This window comes from Ceratotherium simum, chromosome X (genome assembly GCF_057802395.1).
Source record: "Ceratotherium simum simum isolate JZ-2026a chromosome X, ASM5780239v1, whole genome shotgun sequence".
NCBI classification, from domain to species: domain Eukaryota; kingdom Metazoa; phylum Chordata; class Mammalia; order Perissodactyla; family Rhinocerotidae; genus Ceratotherium; species Ceratotherium simum.
The window spans coordinates 111100337-111123935 of NC_141940.1; the positions used below are offsets into that span (position 1 = coordinate 111100337).

A 23599-nucleotide genomic window follows, 5' to 3' on the forward strand; every position below is an offset into this window, starting at 1 on the left:
TGATCTTGTGAAAATCATTATGTTTCACTCACATCTTTGAAAAAGTGACTTGTGTGCCCTTGGTAAGTAGCAATTTTTCTTTTTAGAAAGTAAGTTGCAAACAATTATCCTAGGATCCATAGTTTTTCACTCTGACTCTCAAACACTAGTCCATGGAATATCTCCATTAAAATCACTTAGAAAGCTATTTACAACATCAGATTTCTCAGCTGGGACCTTGGAATAAACATATATTTTTATTTTTTATTATGATAAAAATCCAAACAAGATAAACTTCACCATTTTAACCATTTTAAACTGTACAATTGAGTGGGGTTTTTTGGATATTCACAATGTTGGCAACCATCACCACTATCTAATTCCAGAATATTCCCATCACCTCTAAAAGAAATTTTATATCTCCAAATTCTCCCCTCCCCTCATGCCCTAGCAATTACTATTCCACTGTCTGTCTGTATAGATTTGCCTTTTCTGGACTTTACCATAAATGGAATTATACAATATTTGTTCTTTTGTGTCTGGATTCTTTCACTTAGCATAAAGTCTCCAAGGTTCATCCATGATGTAGCATGTGTCAGTATTTCATTCCTTTTGATGGCTGAATAATATCCATTGTATGGCTAACACTATATTTTGTTCATTCATTCATCAGTTGTTTTCATTTGGGTCATTTCCACTTTTGGCCTATAGTAAGTAATGTGTGCAAGTTTTATTTGTGGACATGTTTTCAGTTCTCTTGGGTATATACCTAAGAGCAGAATTGCTAAATCATACGGTAACCTTATGCTTAACGTTTTGAGGAACTTCCAAACTGTTTTTGACAGTGGCTACACCATTTTACATTCTCGGTAAAATTTTACAGGGCGTCGGCATGCTACAGGAAAGATGGCTGAAAGTGTTCTTCATTCCCCAGCAAGGGGGAAGCCTGATGGTCAGAAGGAACAGGGGAACCGCAGTACATGGCACAGAGCAGGTAAGAAAACCAAAGGGTCACCAGGGCACCACTGCATCTAAAGGAAAATGGCCCGAAGTACCTTTGGTTCTCCAACAAGGAGGAAGGCAGGTGGCCTGAGGATTCCAGAACCATAGCTGGGCAGCTCACTGGGCAGGTGAGGTTTGGAGGGTCCCCCCGGGGCATCACAGGAGGAAAAGATGTAAACAAAAGGAGCCTCAGTTCCCCACCATGCAGGCAGTCTTGTGTCCCTAAGGATCTCAGGAATCCCAGGGGCAGCCAGGCTAGTGACCAGATGGGGCCTCCAGGGCATCAGCGCTATGCAGGGAAGGTGACCTAAAGTGCTCTCAGTTCTGCAGCAAAGGAGAAGGCCAGAAGATCAACCAGAACCATAGCATGTCCACAGGCTGGTACAAAAGTTTCCCCCAAAGGCACCAGTGTGCAGATATGACTATGGGAAAAATGAACTACAGTTTTATATCTCACAGATAGGCTTGTGACCCAAAATATCCCAGAAAACTCAGAGGGCAGGCAGGCCAGTGGCCAGATGGGCACTCAGGGCATCTGTGCGCTGCAGGGAAGGTAGCCAAAAGTGATCTCAGTTCACCAGTGAGAGTGAAGACTGATGGCTGGAAGGACAACTGGAAACAGCACATAGGAGGGCTGGTGGTCACAAGGTTCTCCAGGGGGACCAAGGCGAGGTAAGACTCTAGGTGAGAGGGACCACAGTTTCCCAGCATGTAGGCAGGCTTGTGGCCCAAGGAATCCCAGGAGAAGGGTAGGCTAGTAACCAGATGGATCCCCAGCTCCCAAGCATCAGCTTGCTGCAGGGTAGGTGGCCAAAAGTTCACTCATTTCTCCAGCAAGGGATAAGACAAGTAAATGTTAAAACTAAAGGAACCCTAGCATGGTTGCAGGCAATGGTTCTCTGGAGGCACCAGTGGGCGAACAGGATGGTCACCGATAGGAGTCAGGTTTTCCCAGCATGAGGGGAAGCTTGTGGGCACAGATATCTCCTAACCCTCAGGTGGTGGGTAGGCTGATGATTGGATGTCTCTTCCCGCTCCACACTCACAGGAAATCAACACGCTGCAGGGAAGGTGAAGGTGCTCTTGGCTCCCCAGCAAGGCGGAAGGCTTACGGCCCAAAGAATGTATACTGGAACCCTAGCCTTAGGGGCTAGCACAAGGAAAGTTACACAAGGCACCGGTCTCGAGGAACTATGGTGGCCGAGAGGAGCCATATTATCCCAGAACACTAGCAGGCATGTGGCCTAAAGTATCCCCACAACCTCACCATATAGGTAGTTTGGTGACTAATAGGCCCACAGGGCTTCAGTGTGCTGTGAGGAAAGTAGACAAAAGCTTTTCTATTTCCCTGTCAAGGGGGAAGCTGATGGCTTCAAGGACCACAGGAATCCTACCATGTGTGTATGCTGGTGCCCAGTAGATACTACCAGTGCACCACCTCAAGGAAACGACAGTGAGCGAAAGCAGCCATAGTTTCCCAGCACGAAAGCAGGCTTGGGGTACGAAGGATTCCAGGAATGCCAGGTGGGCAGGCTAGTGACCACATGGGCCGCTTGGGTATCAGCGATCTATAGGGGAGGTGGCCTAAAGCACTCTCCTTTCTGCAGCTAAGGGGAATGGGATGGCTAGAAAAACAACTGGTAGGATAACACTTCTTCAGGTTGGTGCCTAGAAGGTTCTCCAAGGGGACCAAGGTGAGGATAGGATGGTGGACAAAAGGAGGCACACTTCTTTAGCACAAGGGCAGGCTTGTGACTCAAAAGATACCCAAAAGCTCAGGGAGGGCAAATTACTAACCAGAGTGGCATATGGGCATCATTGCACTGCAAGGAAGGTAGCCCAAAGTGATCTGGATTCTCCAGCAATAGGGAAGGTTGATGGCCTGAAGGACATTAGGAACCGTAGCACATGGGCAGGCTAGTGCCCAGACTGTTGCCCCAGGGCACCATCGTAAGGAAATGATGTAACCAGAGGGAGCCACAGTTCCCCAGCAAACAGGCAAGCTTGTAGCCCAAAAGATCTCACAAATCCCCGAGTGTGGACTAGCGACCAGATGGGCCCTCAGAGAATCAGTGTGGTGTAGGGAAGGTAGCTGAAAGTTCACCCCTTTCCTCAGCAGAGGGAAGGAAGGTGACCTTAAGGACCACGGGAACTCTAGCATGAGGACAGGATGGTACCCGGCTGGTTATTTGGAAGTATCAGTGAAAGGATACTATGGTAGCCTACAGCAAACATAGTTCCACAGCACGCAGGCAAACTTGTGGCCAAATGGAACCCCTCAATCTCACCAGGTGGATAGGCTAATGACCATATAGCCCCTTCCGAGAATCACCGCACTGCAGGGAAGGTGACTGAAAGTGCTCTCGGTTCCCCCAGCAAAATGGAAGCCTGAAGTATACTGGCCTAAAGCATACTGGAACCTTAGCACTAGGGCGAGCTGATGCCAGGAAAATTATGCGAGGTACCATCATCAAGGTATTATGGTGGGCGAAAAGTGCCATATTTCCCCAGAACACCAGCAGGCTTATAGCCTAAAGTATCCCCAGAACCCTATCATATGGTTAGGCACTGGAGGGAAGGTGGATGAAAAATTTTCCATTTCCCTAGCAAGGGGGAAGCTGGAGGTCTAAAGGACCACTGGAACTCCAGCACGTGTGCCTGGAAGGTACCACCTGTGCACCACCTTGAGGAAACTATGGTGAGTGAAAGGATCCATAGTTTTCCAGCACAAAAGCAGATTTGTGGACCAAAGAATCCCAGAAAAGTGGAGAGGGTAGTGACTAGATAGGCCCCTGGTGCAAGAGTGCTCTCCAAGGGAAGGGGCTTAAAGTGCTCTCCATTCCACAGCAAAGGGAAAGCCCATGGCAAGAAGAACAATCACAACCATAGCACGTGTTCAGGATAGTGCTGGGACCGGTTCTCCAGGTGCACTAGGGTGATAATACCGTGAGCAAAAGGAGCCACATTTCCCCAGCATGTGGGCAGGCTTGTGGCCCAAAGGATCCCAGGGGGAGGGCAAGCTAGTGACTGATGATTCGTGAGGCCAATGTCATGGAGGGAAGGTGGCCTAAAGTTCACTCAGTTATTCACAAATCAGAAGGCTAGTGGCCTGAAGGAATCTGGAACCCAACTACAGCAGGCTGGTGCCCAGAAGGCACCTGGAAGGACCCTCGGGGTGCCAGTGCGAGGCACTGACAGTGGCTAGAGGGGACCAAGATTTCCCAGGCTATCATCAGGCTGACGTAGGCAAAGACTCCCAAGTTTCCTTTGCGAGAATGCAGGTAGAGTCCCACATGAGACTGTATAGCCAGCACTGAGGCAGGATGGTAGCCAGAAGACATCCTGGACCTTGAAAGAATAGATGGCATGTGGGCAAAAGATTCCATGGGTCCACATTGCAAGGGTCATATTGTGGCTGAAAGGCCTCTGGTTTCCCTAGCTTGAAAGCCATCTAGAGGAGCCCATAACCGAGCCAGCAGACAAGTGACCTGAAGGGCTTCCAGGGCTCAGCCACATGGAAGGGAAGATGACCAAGAGTGCCCTTGGTTCCCTAGCAAGCAGGAAAGCGTGGCTGGAAGGAACACTGGATAGATTCTTTAAGTACACATGCTATGTTCAATTCAACAAATAGTTATTTAGCTGTCTGAATAGGATGTTTCCTTCCCTCCTGGTACCTGTATTATAAAACTTGATACAAAATATGATTTTTTTAAGACTAAAGGCACAGCAATTGCTAACGAATGCTCCAGAGCAGTGTTTATCATACTTTAATGTGCAGATGAATCACCTGGAGAGGTTGTTAGACGTTCTGATTTAGCAGGTCTGAGATGGGACCTCAGATTCAACAGATCTCATAAACTCCCAGGTGATGCCAATGCTGATTGACCACTTTTGAATAGCAGAGATCTAGAGCTACAGATCCACCAGCCACATGTGGCTAGTTCATGTAATTAAATTTTAATAAATTTTAAAATTCATTTCCTCAGTCTCACTAGGTATAATTGAAAAGCTCAATAGCCACATGTGGCTAGTGGCTACCATACCGGACAACAAAGATGTAGAATGTTTCCATCTATCTTTGCAGATAGTTCTCCAAGGAATAAATGACCATATATTGTTGGGCAATTCAAAGAAGTCTTTGTGAATTTTGTCTGGACCTGGAAATATAAGTAGGAGTGTGATCGAAGAAACATTCAATGTGAAAATAAATACAAGATGGCAGCTTTGTGCATTGAAAATAAATGGGGCTCTGGATTGAAAGACGCCTCACATTGAAACCTGCCTCTGTCATTTGTAAGCTTTGTGATTCTGGAGGAGTTACTTAAACTTTCCCAGCCTTGGTTTATTCAGTGTAAAAATGTCTATGTCACAAAGTATGCATGAGATATATGTGTAAAAACATTTGGAGTGTCAGTCCCATCAGGTTCCCTGCTCTGAGCCCTCCTTTTCCTTCTCACAGCTCGCTTGATCCCTCCTGTGGTCTCCTCCCTGCCCTTGATTTCCAAATTCAGAGTTATGAGTCACCTAAGAAATTCTGGCCCCACATAGCCTTTATTTGGAACTATTTACTAATCTTCCCATTGTAGGGTGATGAAATCCTGGAATTGATATGGAGGACCTTGAATGCCAAGGCTAAGAGGTCAGTCTCCATTTGATAGGCAATAAGGAAAAAAGAATACTTTTTAACATGTTACTATAAAGAGTGAGATATGCTTTGGGAAGATTAGCAACAGCGTTTAGCATAAACAAGTTGTGAGTAATATAACTTAATAGGAGGAAGGAGATGAGAATATAGAGGTTGCTGGGGAGAGATCAGTGAAGAGCTTTGCCTGTCTTGTTAAGAAGTTTGTACTTGATCCCACTGGCCATGGAAAAGAGCTGAGGAGCTCTAATCAAGGACATGCTCATAGCCAGGCCATCTGGTTGAAGTGGGGGGAGATGTTTGAAGAACTATCTGCGAAGAAGTGAAAAGGAAGTGAAAGCAGTGGGGAAAGAGAAGTCTCTAGGGAGAAGTGACTTCAGGTTCTAAAGATTTTGAAAATAGAGCCCTTCTGAGTGATACCAAGAGTTGTGTGCCTGTCCAGAAACTAAAGAGGAATAAAAGTCATTTAAATATTAGCCTAGACATACCCTTACTGAGAAGGTGGGTGAAATGGGCTCATTTCATTTCAAAAGTGGTCAAAGAAGGACTCTCTCCATGGAAATTTCTTATGTGAAACTTAAGGTGCCGGAATTTCCAGCACTATAATTTAAAGCACCGGATTTTTCTGAGATAAGATGTGACCCAACATTTGTCTATCTCCGTGCTTCCTAAGCATTATTGTGATGAAAATCTTTCCTAGAATTAGTTTTCATAGTCAGAGAAAGCCACATTCCTTCACATTTGGGTGGGGGGAGATACTCAATGAATGATACTGGGGCATAATAGCGTAAACGAGTTGACCTCTAAATATTTTTGGATGGGTTATCTGCCACTGGGGGTAATGACAGCAGATATTTAATTCCTGTTAATTATTTTCCTTTCTGAGATGTTTGGTTCCCTCCAATGTCACCCTCACGTTGCATAAAATTTTAAACAGTCTGCAATGTACTTCCAAGCCAAGTAAAAATGATTTGGGGATCCGTCTCTAGTTGGAATTATCTACCTCACCTCTCACCCACTGTTGAAAGGTGACAGGGCATATCTTTCTGGCCATCCTAGTCTTTTTTTGTATGATCTTTCTCTTCTCCCTTATTTCTGGGCAGAATCATCTGTAAAACACTGTACCACTCAAAACAATGGGAAGATATACAGCAGTCCTCACTGTTAGGGTGTTTTTTGGTAATGTACAAACAAATGACTAATATTTTAGGGATTATTTATTGACTCAGCTTTAAAATAACAGCTACATTATTTTTCTATCTCAATTTCTAATATTTGGGGCCTATTCCAGTTTTATATCCAGGACTATTGTTTGGAATTAGGCAGAAAAATGGAGGCATTAGAATTTGGACACCAAATGTTGATTTGAAACTACTGGTTTATATAAATTTTTAAATGGCTAAGGAAATTTTCAACGCTTTACCTTTCAGCTTTTGTACTTGCAAAGTTTATTTCCAGCCTCTCTCAAACGCTTGACTATTTATCACTTTCTCTGAATTATTAACGCCAGGCATACACTTTCACAAATATGGTTGTATTTTCTTCCTACATGGTGCTGAGGTTCCCAGTTCACTTGTGTTCAGCTGCAAAAGAAAAAAAATTAAAGCTACTTTTCTTCCCTGAGTTTCCCACACAAAAGTCACTGCTCTGTGGAGATTACCATCTGTAAGCTAATTCTGAAGTTGTTAATGGCAAGAATCAGAGCAATTGGCATGTGTTTTAAAACACACGGTTTAAGGTTTAAGACAATCTCTCCCACTCATTTGTGAGAGTTGTATGACATAGCAGTGTGTTCTCTCTAGGGGGTTCCAGCAAAGTATTTTACTTCAATTGCTTTAACTGGCTTTTGGAGCATTTTTAGAGAGTGTAGATTAACTTCCAAACACAAAGCAAATCTGTGCTACTTGATTTGTCGTAAAACCGTAACACGTTTTCCATTGATTGCCAGCCTAGCCACAAACATTCTTCAGACTTCCCCTCATTCCTGAGCTTGAAAAAACTCGAATGGAAAAGAAGCTGTGATGCCTCTTTCTTCAACAAACTGAGGCCAAGTGCCCATGGGAGGAATGGCAAGTAAAAGACTTCATATTTCTAGAATAATAGGATTCTAGAAAAGGGACAAATGTTCTCAATCTTGTACAAACTTCCCAACAACAGGCAAATATTTTCCATAACCTGCAAAATATCCTGAAACAATCTAACCCTAACAGTATCTTGAGGCCAGCATGACAAATGGCTGTGAAAAGCCAAGAACTAAAATATTGTCAAATACCAGAGGTTTTAATTTCTTTAATTAAAACTTTACCTGTCTGTAAGCTAAATTCCTTAGGATTTGTTCTAATTTTTGTTTCAAGCCCTGGAGAATCTGTGCTAGTTTGTTTAGCTCTTTTGCAGAGGGAAAACATCTTGCTAACATTGGGTAAGTTAGGAATAGCACCGAAAACAAATCAGGTTATTTATTTTATTTTCTCAATCTTTCTTTCCTCTTTAAGCAGGTTGCAGATATCTTAACTAGGAGTGCTCCCATGATGACATAATCAAGATTTTACATGTCAAGATTTCAAGGAACAGAACAGGCAAACATTTAAGGCTAAAAATGTCACACAGAAAGAATATGGTACATTCCAACAGAGCTTTGTCATCGTTGAACCCTAGATTTGACAATCATTAATTTGCTATTAATAAGTCTTACTGTTAGGGGGACTCGCTTCACCAGCTGCAGGAAGAGTTTGTTCCTTAGACAACCATTGCTCTAAGCAGTCTGTCAAAATGACTCCGACATTCAAGGTAAGAAAGAGATGTAATTAAATCTTTTCAATAGACTGGCTAAGCACTATCTGCTGCCACTGATAGATACAATTTGGGAGTTGCTGCAGTTTCTTTACCCTCTCCCTTAATACATTTTTTAAAATGATCTTTAATGCTTTAAATGCCTATCAACCCGTAGTAGAATTGGTGTTACTTGGTAATGTTAAGCCATTTCTCAGTTAGATGAATAAATACCAGAGGTGTTAATTTCATAAAGAAAATCCACCTCAATAAACCTGTTCTGATGACATGAACAGTGTGTGACATGTATCCATTGGTATATATTATTGCCTTACATTTTGGGTTGACATACAATGAAAATGGCAAAGATTAGATTATCTGTCAAAGTAAGTAATTATAGATTGTTTCCCCCTGATTTTTTGCCCAGGCATTGAAAATTAACTAGAAATAGAAACTTCAGTTCAGATTTGGGGGGGTGAGGGAGGCGTGGAGAAAGAACACTGTGTTTCAGGCAGGGAACTCGCCCAGCATTAGTTGGACTCAGTGCTCTGGCCCTGGCTCTGTGTTTGAATTTGCTACCTGCTGTGACCTACAGAGCTCACCTGTATGCAAATGCCATCTCTCCTCACTTGCTCCCTGTTTCTCGCTCACCCATCACACACCTTAGTTTCCTTCAGTCATAGATCCTTGACCTTCCTACCTCAGGGAGGACAGAATAAATTCCAGGACTGTGTGTCTTACTGTAAATGTGTGGGAAAGGCTGGACTGAGCACAGGTAAAGATCACCTTGCACCTTGCAGTCTGCCCTGCTTAATCTCTGCCTTTCTGTGAACAGTAATAGTAAATATATCAGCCCTTAGCCTTGGGGTAGCTCTAAATAACAGGTTCATGGAGAAACCCAATGGGAAAACAGTGCTCTCTCCATAAAGGGTTTTTCAGGCCTTGTGCTGCTAAAATCAGCTATTTTGCCTTGAGAAAAATGGCCTTTTCGGTTATGTACAAAAGTTGTTCTACCATGAATGGAAAAGTGTTTTAAAATGCCAGCAGTGCCCCCATATAAAGGATTCTCCATTTGCTCAATTCTGCTGATTATCCTGTTGAGTTTCTGAGCCCCTGTGCTTCTAAAACATATTCTGAGATTGCTGCTGAAATGCAACATTTGTCGCTGAGAGGTATCAGTGGTGTGGTGAAGACTTAGTCCAATGTGCAGTACAAGGAAAACATTGGCTTCTGAAACTAGAATATATTGAGTAGTTACAGTGGTGTGCGTTTTGGGGGGACCAAAAAAGTTAAAAACATGTATCAAACTGCACAAGTGTCTTCCAGTCTGGTTGGGAAGGCAAAATATATACAAATGGAAAACCAGCAAAGATTTGCAACGCAACAAATAGAATAACATGTAATAACTATTGTCAACTAACAATAACAATTTGTTGCCACTAACAACAAATTTCAGTGGTTTACGATAAGAATTGATTTCTCTGTGGTTCAGCTGTAGTCTGCCTGATGTAGGCTGAGCTCAGCTGGGCTTGGCTCCAGGCCATGGGTTTGATTCAGACCTGGTTCACTTGTCTGTCATGTTTGTACCAGAGGGCTACCTGCGCATGTTCTTCTTAAAGTGACAGAAGTCAAAAGCTCGCAGAGAAGAGAGCAAAACAAGCAGTGCCTCTGAAGCCATAGTCTGGAAGCAGCACACAGTCAGAGGTGCCAACATAACATTGGCTAAAGCAAATCACGTGGTCAAGTCCAACATCAAGGGGGCATGGAAGTATACTCCTCCTGTAAAGCAGGGAGGGGAGGGAGTGAATGATTACTGAAGAAATACTCTAATATACAACAACTATATTGATTTTTCAGTGCAGAAATAACATGGAATACTAGAGGAATCTGCATGGTAGGTGGGTTAGAGCAGGAATTTTGAGAAATCTAGGAACTGCAAATGCATTCTTGGCAGTTATGGTTATAATCTGTGAGTCAGAGCCTATCTATAAACTGTCTATAAAATTTTTCATGGCTTGTTTAGTCAGCAAGAAGATAAGTTACAGTTTTCTCATCTTCAATGAAAAGGAAGAAAATGCAGTAAATTCTCTAAACCAGAACATATTAGAAAAGAAAACCTGTTCTTCCATCATAAAATTAGTGTGTAGGCATTTTTTCAATGTTATTTTTATGGGGAAGTTTGCTGATATTTTAAGCTGTTTGTGAACAACTACTTTAGTAGACCTTGCTAATTGTTCTAACCAGCCTCCAAGTTGCACTCCCCCTGGATTAAAATTTGTATTGTGCTCACCACCACTCTGGCCCTCTAAATCAGTCTCTTCTGAAATTTATTTTCACTTGATGCAGTCTGAATAACATGTCCATGGATGGTTATGTACGGAAATATTTCTCTGATATTGTCACATATCTAGCTTGTCTCTATTTGCCCCTTTAAGGGATGCATGCTTTATAAGTCCCCAGCATGTAGTGTAGAGTGAATATGTGTCTAAGAAGGACGTGGAGAAAAGCTTTCACTCTTCCCTCTAAATAGCTGTAATACGATTAATTCATCTGGATGACAATTAAAATTCATTAACAAGAGGAGAAGGCCCAAATATAGAATTGGGACACCAATATGTGTAATTTTACTGTAAAAATGCCAACTGTATCTCTAATTAGCTGCATGAACTTGGGAAAGACTCATTCTCTGGGGTACAGCTTTTTTCCCTGTCAAAAAAAAAAGATTGAACAAGATGGACTTTAGAATTTTAGTGCTGATTCTTTCAAGCTCAAGCAGTAACATTTTAAATTATAGGATTGGGTTAACATCCAATAAATATAGGGAGCACAGAATCCTTGTTGACATAGGGAGAAAAAAAATGAACATAATCAGGATTCCACCACTGAGGACAGAAGAACAGTTCACAGAATAAGGGAGTTCACGAAGCAGAGTCAGACATACAGGACTAAAGTTTCAAGGTGAGCCACTTGGCTTATGCTGGCAGCTCGCCTGTGCATCAGTGATTTGATGCTGGATCTCTAGGTTGCTCCTAGAAGAGCATTAGCTTCAGCACCATGGGCAACAAGATGTTGAATAATAGGGCTTTGCAGATGATAAAGTTATTCACATCACAAATTGGTAGTTCATAGATGATGCTTTAAGTCCCTGGCTATACGTATCATAGACGATGTTGCTTTTTATCTATTAAAAAAGCTTTTCTGGAGGGATGCACTTATATGGTGACTGACAAACAATAATGTACAACAAAAATTTCACAATAAAAGAAAACTTAACAACAATAAAAAAAGCTTTTCTTCCTCATTGTAAGATGTGGCTACATTCTATCTTTGAGTCTCCACAGAGTTATGATTTCTTAAAGAAAGAAGACAGTTCCACTAATTCTTAAAGTGAGTTGGAAAATATTTCCCACTGGGAGTTCCTTACTTTGATTTTCAATATAAACCACCTGCATTTGGGTTCCTTTAATAATTATAATGATTCCATTTTTGAAAAGAAAGTAGTATAAGAATATTCTGAAATTCAGTATGCCACTATTTTTCTGCAGGAGAATCCAGGTTATATGATACATGAAATGGTATGGATTTTGCAAACTGTGATGTTAATGAGTCACTATTAATTTTGATATTGGAGAAATATGGGGATTGTGTTCAAGGTCGTTTGTAGGACTTTTATCCAGAGATGTAATGAAGCAGTGCTCCAAATTCTAGGACTCTCTATGCAGTGAAACAAGAAAAGCAATGACCAAAGACTTATGAAACATAGATAGTTAGTAGATTTCTCTGAATAAAATTATCTTTTTTTTTCTATTTGAAACATGTCTTTAAGACAACCTGCATGTTAAGGTCAGCAACAATTAATTTAGAAACTGTGAATGTTAATTGAAGGCATGGTTTCAAAAGAAACCTTTTAAACATTTGACTCATGCTGGTTAATTAGAAGGGCAAAAATTACTGCATCGTGTAAACATAGGGAGAGTTTCTTCTTCCCAGTAATGTGAATCCATATCTGTTTGGGATATATGAAAAGAGAGGAAGTCATTAGGCAGGTGAAATAGGTAAGGTGACATTGACTTTGAGGTTTTAAATTATTTTCAATATTAGGCTTTATCAAGCTATACCAATGTACCTGGTCCTCATCCAACAGAGAGACAAGAGCCAAAATTATAAAGCTATAAAAAGGGTGGAACTATACACCATGGTTTTGTATTTGTAGGTAAATGCAAACTCAATGGCAAAAATGCGCTAGGATTTCTCCTGCCATAACTTTTGATCTGACTAATCAATGATATAATTTATATAACACCACAATTGGTCAAGTCTTGAAAGTGTCAGTTACTCAGATGAAGCCATTTCTTTATATTTATGGTTGGTTTGACCAAACTTATAATTGAAGAGTTTTTCAGAACTGCGCTTGCTTCCCTTTCAAATAGCCTAAAATGGAAGACATTTATAAACAGCTAAGATCTTGAATAAAGTCTTCAAACCTTCTCCAAATCTTTGTCATGAGGTGGAGGCAACCTAAATAACAAATGGGAAATTATATCAGGTTGAGAAATTTGCAACATGTTAAATTATGGCAGTGTGTGTGCATGCAAAGTGAGATACACTCAACATAAGATTTGTTACACTCAAAGAGAGTCCTGGTGCCCTTCCTAGGAAAACTCATAACACATCACAGTGATTCATTGTGTTCCCTGCTCACCACTGTATCCCAAAGAAGTAAAATCTGTTCAAATTAGCACTGAGGGCAACAGTGACAGGGAGAAGGCTGAGGTGGATCATGGCTATAGTGCAAGGGTAATGGGGTTCAGGTGTGGTTATAAGTTGACAAATTGTATTCTATTACAGTAATGCTTTCTTCTTTTCTCCTCTGTACACCTCCATTCTGAGTCATTGGGACACTATGAATGCCTGGTTTCCAAAGGAGGGACACTGCAAAAATCATCTGAATGTCCTAATTTGTTATAACTGTAGATAATGACTAAGAACCAATTTCTGTTCTAGCCTTTGTATCTTCTTTGTTTTAATTCACAATTATATAGACATAGCCATTGAGTAGAAGTTATAGGGCCCACCCATCTCTATTTTGAATATCTTTCATTCTGATAAGTTGAGCATGAAATCTAAATCTCATGTTTTTTGAGTGAGTTATGTTAAAATTTATATACTAACTGTTGAAAGTTTTGACAAAATATTTTGTTACAATACGCATTATTTTACTTATTTAAGAGGATATATTACAGCAACATAAATACACTTAAAAACTAAATTTTTAAAACACACTCATTAAAAAGTCAGCATGTATTTATCACATATATTTTTGTATGTATTTTAAAAGCTTACTTGATACTAGAAAAAAATCCATATATTTTATTCCTTCAATAATATCATTAAAGCAGAATGTGCTGTGAGGCGGGGAAAAAAAAGGGTAAAGCATTTTTTCTTTGTGATTTCCATCCTCTATAATTCTATACATGATGTTCTATAGGAATTAAAATTAATTTGGTACTGGTAATTGATTTTCTTATTCAAACAAATTCATATAATGAATCAATAGAGATTTTTATTATCCCAAATAGGAAATGATTGTATTGTTACATAAATATAACAAAATGTTTTAAAATTTTTAAGAAAGGACTGAATTTATTAATCATTTAGATAAAGCAGTAGAGTTTTTTGTTTGTTTTTTAGTGTGGAACCAAACTACTTGTTTCCTGTTGAGTTGTGTTATGAAGGTTTCCAGGCTAAATACATTGTAATGTGTTGTGTTCAAGCCATGAGTAAAAGGAGGCTCTAAATGTCTGTACAAGGTCCCTACCCTTCCCATGAGTTAGAGACGGAGGCATCAAGGTAGTCCTTGGGTAATGAAGAGGTTCTACTATATACCTTACACCTCTGGGACTATACTGCATTCATGCATAGTCTCTACACATCTAAATTATTTTTAATGAATCATCTAGGTAAGCAATATGAGAGGGGGCTGTAGAAAAGGAGCATTTCAGTAAATAATTATACTGAAAGCATGTGCTTTGTCAAACATTATTAATGCACCAGAAAAAGTTTCTGAGAACATATGTGAATTCATAAAACCTGTCAGGGGAGATTAGTAGTCTTATATCAGTAACGAAAAAATAGCTGTACAAATATTAATGTGACCAAATGAAACCCAATTTGAGCAGAGCAAGAAACCATAGCAACTCATCTTTTTCACCCTGAAATAACAGAAAAATTGTAACCTGACAATGATCTCAAAACAACATACTCCTGCCCAAGTATTATATAATTTTATATCATGTATGCTCAGTAGAATTCTTCAATTACAGTCTCTATTTTCTAAATGTTTTTCTTTTGGAATCTTACGGAAAAAGGGAAAGATCTATGGTCTATTTTATTACTTATGATAGAAAAATGCATGTTTTAGCACTAATACTTTTTCCCCAGGAATACCTAAGGTTCTGTGTAATAAACAATTGGAAAAAGGAAAAAGATATAAGATTTTATGTAAAACACTAGGAAATCAAGATGGCAGGGCATATTTTTTGGGTTTCTAAATCCACATGGAGAAGCCAATGTAGGTTCTCAAATTGTGTCAGGAAAAGACAGTATAATACACAAAGCCTGTTCCAAATACTTATTTAGCTCATATAAACACACAAAACTTCCCATTTGCCATTCTGAAAATCTATGAGAGCAAGCTCATACTGCCTTTGGGCCAGGAAAATGGTCCTGATTCTCAGGGGAAAAAGGTATTGTCCCCTTGTTTGGCACAGCTTCAAAGAGCACTCCCATTACACTCTTAGCCTTCCAGTCAGTCTTCTCCCACCACCTCCCCAATTAAAGCAGCTCCAAGTTGTCATATTATGCTTCCTAGTAAGCTTTGGTTTAAATAAAGCATTCTGACCAAAAATATATGAAACTACCGGACCAACTAATGGCTGGCAGCTCATTCCCTTGCTTTCTTTCCCCTGAAATCTTTTCCTTCAAAGGAAGTATTAACAGATATATTTTTGATGAAACATAGTATAAAGACACCCTTTCATTTACCTTATTTAATTTTAATGTTGAAGTATAAATATTTTTAGAGGCAAACTGTAATACAAATTAAAAATCTGAAAGATTAGAGATTTTTACTACTTTAAATATAAGTAGCTCAGACTTACTTATTCCTTTCGAAATGAGTTTGTATGGGTGAGGTGGTGATTTATCTTTTCAGCCTTCATATTTTATTTAAATATTTCAGGATCAAGCATAACATGGCTATGAAAAAAGCAAGTCCTAATTATCTTATACATAGAAATTAAGCTTTAATATACCATATGCTCTATAACTTTTAATAAGATTTATACTTTTAAAATGCTTAAAATGCCTATTCTGTTAAGAAAATTCTCCAGAAAATCTGGAGAGAATGGCAGAAAACACAAATGGTGAGAAAGCATAAAACTTGTTGAGTGTTTATGAGTATGCTTGTGTGTCTAGGGCAGAGGATTTGCATAAGGAAATAGTAAGATAGAAGCATGGAAAGAGAGTTGAGAGACAAATTGTGAAATCACTGACTTTCAAAATTAGAAAAATCTGAAAGAACATTTATTTATATCTTTTCTCTGTTGCACAAGCTCCCTCTCCAGCATCACTAATAAGCAATCATCCAGTGTACTATACCTCTCATGTCAGCAAATGCAGGACTTCAAAGACAACCCATTTCATTGTTTGACAGCTCTAACGACTAAAACTTCTTCCTTGTGTCAGAACTATAACTTCCACCGTTGGTCTTAGTTTTGCCTCTGGAATGCTAAAGAATCGTTTTCCTATGTCAATTCTTTTGAATGTTAAAAATCATTAAAAACAATACTCTGATACACTTCTTGTGTAAATATGGCCGTCAAATTCCATAAGCTGTGACAATTTGCTCTTCACCCAAAAGAGAGGTATATATGCTTAATATTAACGTTAACAAACACATATGTACTTGTTATTATGCGTCAGGCAGTCTAAGTAATTTACATATGCTAATTTATTATTCTTCACAACCTGCCTATGAGGTAAATACTATTATCATCACCATTTTTTTCAAATGAGGAAACTGAGGTAGAAAGAGGTTAAGTAACTTGTCTGAGGTTACATAGCCAGCGAGTGGCAGAGCTGGACCTTCAAGATAGCAAACCCTGGTACGAATGACTTCTTCACTAACCCATTTCCAGTATCTTTGCATTTAAAGAGGGAACCAGGAGAGGTAAAGAAAGTAAAATACTAAAACTAGAAAAATCCATCAGTGGATTATCCGAAATCGACCTTAGTCCTCCATTTTTCATTTCCAGGTTACTCAGCAGTTAATCCAATTCTCCCATTTTATATGACTCTTCATAACTTTGTTCTATTTTGACTCATATTTCAGTTTAATTTCTTATATCCAATTTCAGAATAGCAGAGAGTTGGGAGTGCTGCCTTACTATGTTTTAGGCATCTTGTGCATTGGTCTATTTTTTTCAAAATCAATAATTAAATACTTTCATTATGCAAAAATCACAGATCTTAGTAGTTTCATTTTAGGAAATGGTAATTTTTCAGAACATAGAATGTGTTCTCTCTCCAGGCATATCTGAGTCAATTTTAATGTTTACATTTGAGTTTTCATACCTGTCTCTACAGTTTCAGCATTTGCTCAAAAGCTTATATCACCATAGATCACCATTTACTAATGTTATAAATCATCAATATATATTGGAGACAGCCTGGGGGTTTGAATGTTCTAAATCCCAGTATATGTATATATATATACTTGGTTAGGTTCCAAAAAGGTAGAAAATCTTCTTCATTGAAGTAAATAACTTGTGTGATTTTAAGTAAGATTCTACTCTCTCAAACCCAAAGCACAGGTACAATGGGTGTACTGCCCGTGTTAGGGCGTATCTATATGCAGTAGGCTCTGTCAGAACCTTGCTCATATCCCTTTGGCATTCATAGTTCCCGCAACCACAACTCTTGGTTTCAGGGATTTCTCTGCTTAGCTCATGCATAGAGCTGGTTGGAAGGGCCGGGAAGTTGTCATTGGTAAACCCCTTAACCAGTGACAAACTAGAATTGGTGGACAAATACCTTCTTTCCCCCTCATAGGAGACGATGCTGAGGCATGGATTGAGCCCCCGGTTGCCCACATGGTAACCACTCATTAATACATTCTGTATTGGTTGCTTTCGTTTTTCTTTGTCACCTCTCTACTCCCTGCTGGTGATCACCTCCTAAATGCGTGCTAAAACCTTAGTCTGAGAATCTTAGTTCTGGGGAATCCAGGCAGATATTCTTCTTACACAAGGAAGCTCCATATAGGCAAAGTTATCTGGAGATGGCCCACTGCCTTTGGAGGCAATGCTGTCTCAGTTATTTTTGCTGGCACTTGGCAACTGTATTTGTGACTATGTATATTATCTTTATGGACGTGCTGTCGTCTCTCTTGCCATCATCTGTCATTATCACCCAACTGTTTCCTTATTTTCTTTACTTCTATTTTATTTTTTATCGTCTCCTACTGTCTGACTCAAATCACGGGAACACTCTGCTTGGCAGGCCTAGATTCTGGGCATGCAGTAGTAAGTAAGATAGGCATTAATGTTTGTTCTCCTTCTTAATTTTCCTATTATAATCACTCAGCCCCTAAATTGACCCTTTCCTCACCCTTATCTCTGTTAAAATTAAGTTATATCAGTTAAGCCACACAAATATCTCCTAAATAATTCAGGCCCCTACCCTCACAGACACACTCCCAGTTTTAGACCTCCTCATTCCTTGAAAATCTCAATTCCTGTGCCAGCCCTTCAAATATCTACCTACCCTCACTCTCTCTCTCTCCATTTCAGTTCATCATCTACCCTGTTGCCAGAGTATTTTTCAACATTGTAAATTTAATTGTGTTATATTCTTGTCTTAAAACCCTTCAGGGGATCCATATTACCTTGAGAACTGTCCCTACTCCTTAGCACAGAACACAGCATCCTTCATTATCTGGCTCCCAACCATCTCCACAGACATGTCACTGTCCACACTCAACATGCACTCTGCCATCCAGGCATGGTGAGCCATTTGCAGTTCCCTGAACACATGGTGACCTTTCAAATGGCCTTCCAAGTATATCTCAGTCTAAAGTCTGTTCTCTTTCCCCTATACTATGATGCCTTCCATGCAATATTTCCCAAATGCAGCTTTTTAGGCAAAAATTTCCTGGGAGTGAGAATGAGAAGGAAGGGAATATTATTTCAAGTCCTTTATAACATAATTGTAGACACTTCACTTGGGAATTTCTAAGTGCAATAGAAATCTGGGTGAGTAGGTTAAATAGCTACATAAATAAAATGCACACCTTTTAGGTCACATCGGGAGATTGCCTTGAGGTTTAAATGGCTGAAATCATCTCCACGTTCCTCACAGCTAGTCATCTATAATTAAACAGCAGTGCCAGTCGGCACACCTTTTATCATCTCCAAAGAAAAGGAAAGTCACCTCTATAAATCTCAAAAAATGAGATAGTAAAAGTTTGTTTTTATAATAGTTGATGTACAATAATTTGTGCAAACATCTGATCAAAAAGTAATTTCTACTTAAGCTGAATCCATGTCCCAAGATTCAGAATTTATTCAAGTAGTAAAGAAAACCTGATACTTTTTCCTTGCTGAAAGCAAAGAAAAATAAATTCTAATAATTTAAATGATTTTTAAACTTAAACAAGTTTGAATTTTGTTTGGTATCAGTATATTCACTGTGTATTATAATGGGTACCAATCAGCTTGTCACAAACACTTGTAGATGCTCCACCCCAGTTCACACCTTTACCTCATGCAATTCTCTCTCTCATTCCCTTGATTGATTGTTGAAGACTAACTCTCCAAATATAATTCCTCTTCTGAAGTGCTATGTGTAATTTCATCAAATTCTCTTTCAATTCCCTCTCTCTACCTCCTATTCCCTTGCCATAAGTACCAAAAAATAGTCTTTCTCTCTGAAATAACAACAGCTCCTGAGGTATCAAAATCCTAGAAAGAAACAGAGGACAATCCACTCCACATTGCTTGTTCCTTAGTCACTTTTTAGGGACTGACTCTCTATGTAATTAATTATATAGGCCTGGAGTTGGCAAACTTTTTCTATAAAAGGCCAGATAGTAAATATTTGAGGCTTTATAGGCCATACAGTCTCTGTTATAACTACCCAACTCTGCCGTTGTGATACAAAAGCAGGCATGGACAATACATAAAGGACTGAGTGTGGCTTCGTTCCAATAAAACTTTGTTTACAAAAACAGGCAGCAAGCATATTTGGCCCATGGGCCAGAGCTTGCTGATCTCTCATCAGCCCCTTAAATCCTCTCTGAAATCCTCCTAGACCAGTAGCAAAAGGATAATTTGATTTATTTTAATACAATTTTTTTGAGCAAAGCACATAAAAATAGCCCTCTTTCTCTGAGGATCCCCAATCTCAAAATCAAATAAGGTAAATATAGTAATACTAGATATGTCTATATCATTTGAAATGATTAGAAACAAGACAATAAGGAGATTGAAGTATACACCATCAATTGCAGGTCAAAAGGAAAATATGTTTAGAGAGAGGGCAGAGACCAGGAAAAATAATTCTGGCTATTCTCTGTCAAGACGGAATGGGGAGATAGAAGTTCAGTCAGTTTGGAAGAGTGGAATGAGTATGACAGATTTCAAGGCTGGGTACTTCCAGTTACCAATGGCCATCAGAATTAGACCAAGTCATAGCATCTCTTAGACCTCCATTTTTTCATCTATAAAATCCAGATAATATTTGTCCTGATGTCTTTCTCAAGGCTGTTGAAAGATTATGTATGTAAAAATCCTCTTTAAGAAATAATTTTCAGGTACAAATGCTGACTTTAAAAACTCACTTTAAGGGGCCAGCCCGGTGGTGTAGTGGTTAAGTTCCTGTGTTCCGCTCCCGTGTCCTGGGTTCCGTTGTTCAGAGACTGGGCCTGGACCTACACACCGCTAATCAGGCCACGCTGAGGTGGTGTCCCACAAACAAAAAAATAGAGGAAGATGGGCACAGATGTTAGCTCAGGACCAATCTTCCTCATCAAAAAAAAAAAAACTCACTTTAAGTGTGGAGGAATATATAGATCTGATGATTCTTTTGAAGACTGTTACTTGACTCCAATATGTTATGGAAGCCCCTCGATCATTTTAATTGCCACTCTCTTGAATTTTTCCATTTTTTTACATCTTCCTCCAGGAACAATGACCAGAAGTAAAACACATAATACAAAAAGACTTTTCATTCAAAATAGCTGGATTTTTTAGGGATTATGAGTTTTTTTAAAGGTAGTGCCCAAAGTCAATTTGTAGTCATTCTTAATAAATAAGAGAGGGATGGAGTTACCTTAAAACTATTACCCAGACAGCTGTTTCTGCATGAAGGAGATTAAGAGAGGGGCAAGACTATGAAATGAGGTATCCTCTCTCTCTTCCTCAACTCTCATATTAAACCTTATTGACCCAAACTTATTAGCCAAAACTAATTTGTTTAGCTGTAGAAAGGTCAATTCCTGGCACATAATAGTTGCTAAAAAGAAAGTCTCATGAAGGTTTGGAGATAATACCTGATCATTTAACACCTATGCTGGGATTAGTTGCCTAAGAACAAGGATAGCGTATAAAATTATAACTTTGAGTACTGGGGGGAAGAGGGTAAACCAGACAGTAGTGATGCCCAAGTGTTCTGCCTCTCTAGCTTATTGGTAAGCAGATTTGGCCACACCAGACCCCACAAACTTTGGCCAATGCTTTCATGCGACACAGAGAAGATATGACTCAGCCAAAATACACAGACCATTGGTGGTGAAGCCAGGGCTTGAACCAAGCTGGGTTGATTGAAATCCTGCTTAATTCAATCATTCTTTCATGCCTCACAACATTTACCTTTGTAAAGCCTGAAGCAAACATTTCAGCAAATTTCTCTGCTATTTCTTTTTTAATGTTCTTGTTCATTACACGATCTCAGTGATTATCTCTACATATCATTAAAGATATTACATTTAAGGGGATCTTGAACTTATTTTTTCGGTTCACCTAATTTCTGGTTCACTCACACCTGCAACCAATTCTGAGTTTCCATGTTCCTCACTTGAATAAATCTTTTCAAAAGAAAAAAAAAATGAACATTTGTTGGTTGGTTCTCTCACCAATGGTCTTTTTTTAAGTGGATAAATTTCATTTAATATTAATTCCTCAGCTCAAAACAAGGTTCTGATGTTACACCCTTACATCTATAAGCAGACAATCTTTTTCACATAAGATGCTGAACTAAAATTTAAACTGAAGGGAGAAAGTCTTATAGAAAACTTCAGTAGGGCCCTAGGATCATCTATATCTAGAAAAGGCAGGTTCAGTACATGGTAATGGAAGACAACAGAGGTTCCTTTAACAAAAGATTATTGATTTTAGAATTACATGAATTATTATTTCCCTCTTGTTTAACCATGCACATAAGTAGTGTATGTGGGAAAATGCTAGATAGTCTTTATTTTGAAATATGATAAATAGATCTAAAATAGAAATATTTTATGTATGCCAGTCCTCACACCTTATATCAAAAGGCAAATCCATCTTAAATTCTATTCACTGGGTTTAAGAACTGAAGTACCAAAATGACGTGACTACAAAACAATACCATGTATAAAACTGTAGTTTGAGATCTTCAGAAAGAGGTAATTGAACTCCCATATCTCATCAGTATGTTTGCATTTTCTCTTGTTGACATTTCACTATATATCCACTGTTTTGTCTTACTAATTTGGGGAGTCTTCTTATTGCTTTTACTCAAAAATTTGTCCCAAACTTCTTTTCTTTCTGCTGGGTGCTCAAGGACCAACAATCTAGAAAGGCATCTTTTTCATATCTGTTCATTATACTGTCACAGATGCAGCATAAGCTGGGTAGCATATACTCATATACATCATCTCCATGTTGATTTCAATGTGTTTCAGCAGCTTAAAAGTATATTAAAATTATGATTTGTGTCAACCACCATAAATTCTGCTGCTTACCAAAGAATACATTACCAGCGCTGAAAGACTTTTATTTTGTTCTTCCCCGCGTGATATGCTGGGGAGATTTTCTTGTAAGCTGAGTGAAAGAGCTGCCAGGCACCATCTCCTGGAAATGCCTGGAAGAGACGTGAGCTAAGAGGAAAACAGCAAACTTTGAAAGAGAGATCTGCCAGCCTGCATCAAATCAACCGCCCCCAGCCTGGACTCCTCACACTGACTCAGTAACTTCAGTCTACTGGCAAATCATACACCATAATTAACTGTCCTTAATTCAGACGAACATTTTATGGGCCCACAGGGTCTGCAGAGAAAATCGTTAGCTTCACTGACTAATTTTCAGTTAATCAGCAACAGTTCATTCAACAGAGCACTAATAGGGCAGCCTTGATTAGAAGAATAGGGATATGATATTAATTGGCTGCTTCTAACAGGGATGAGGATGCTAAATGGCAAAGACCATCTGTAGCTCTGAAAAGGAAACACTTAAACACTTTTTGAAGGTAAATGATAAAACAAGAATACTTTTTAATTTTTTAACTCAGTCTACAAGATATTTTATTTTACATTTCATTTGTCATTATTTCTTTGATTCTTTCCTTCAGAGGCAAAAACTTCTTTTGAAAAATACTGTTTTAAGTAACATATACAAATGCTAAAGCTAGGTGCTATTCAACCAAATCTTTTAGATTTCGACTTGGGGGCATGGTTTAAGAATATTGAATATATGTAGAAATAAAAACTATATATGTATATGTGTATATATTTATATCTTAGCAGAACACCAAGTACATGGAATTTCTTGGGCAAAATCACTTGATAAAAAGATGAAGCAAAAACAGTCTTCATGGCTATGTATTAAATGTATCTAAAAGAAATTAAAAACAGAAACTAAATAGCATTTATTCAAAGCTTTGAATTAAAGAACAAGACAAATTTCCTACTCAGTAAAAGTTCAGTCTGAATTTTATTTACTGCAGTAAAATTTCAATTAACCCAAGTACCTCAAGAATGGAGGATTTAGTTAATCTAATTTTCCTACTAATTAAAATTTAAATCTAATCCTCCTTTACTCTAGTTCTCGTTGTTGAAATGTCTTTTAGAATAAAATGATATATTTTATTTTCTTATCTTAGTAAGTTGAGTATAGG

General features: G+C 38.9%; 1 long non-coding RNA gene across 1 annotated transcript in view; it reads left to right on the forward strand.

Annotated features, from left to right (window-relative positions):
- LOC147911992 (uncharacterized) overlaps positions 1-23599 on the forward strand; it is a 73919-nt gene that overhangs the window by 15339 nt on the left and 34981 nt on the right. The window contains exon 3 of the long non-coding RNA XR_015550461.1: positions 863-973. This is a non-coding gene — a long non-coding RNA (uncharacterized LOC147911992). The remainder of the gene's footprint in view (positions 1-862; positions 974-23599) is intronic.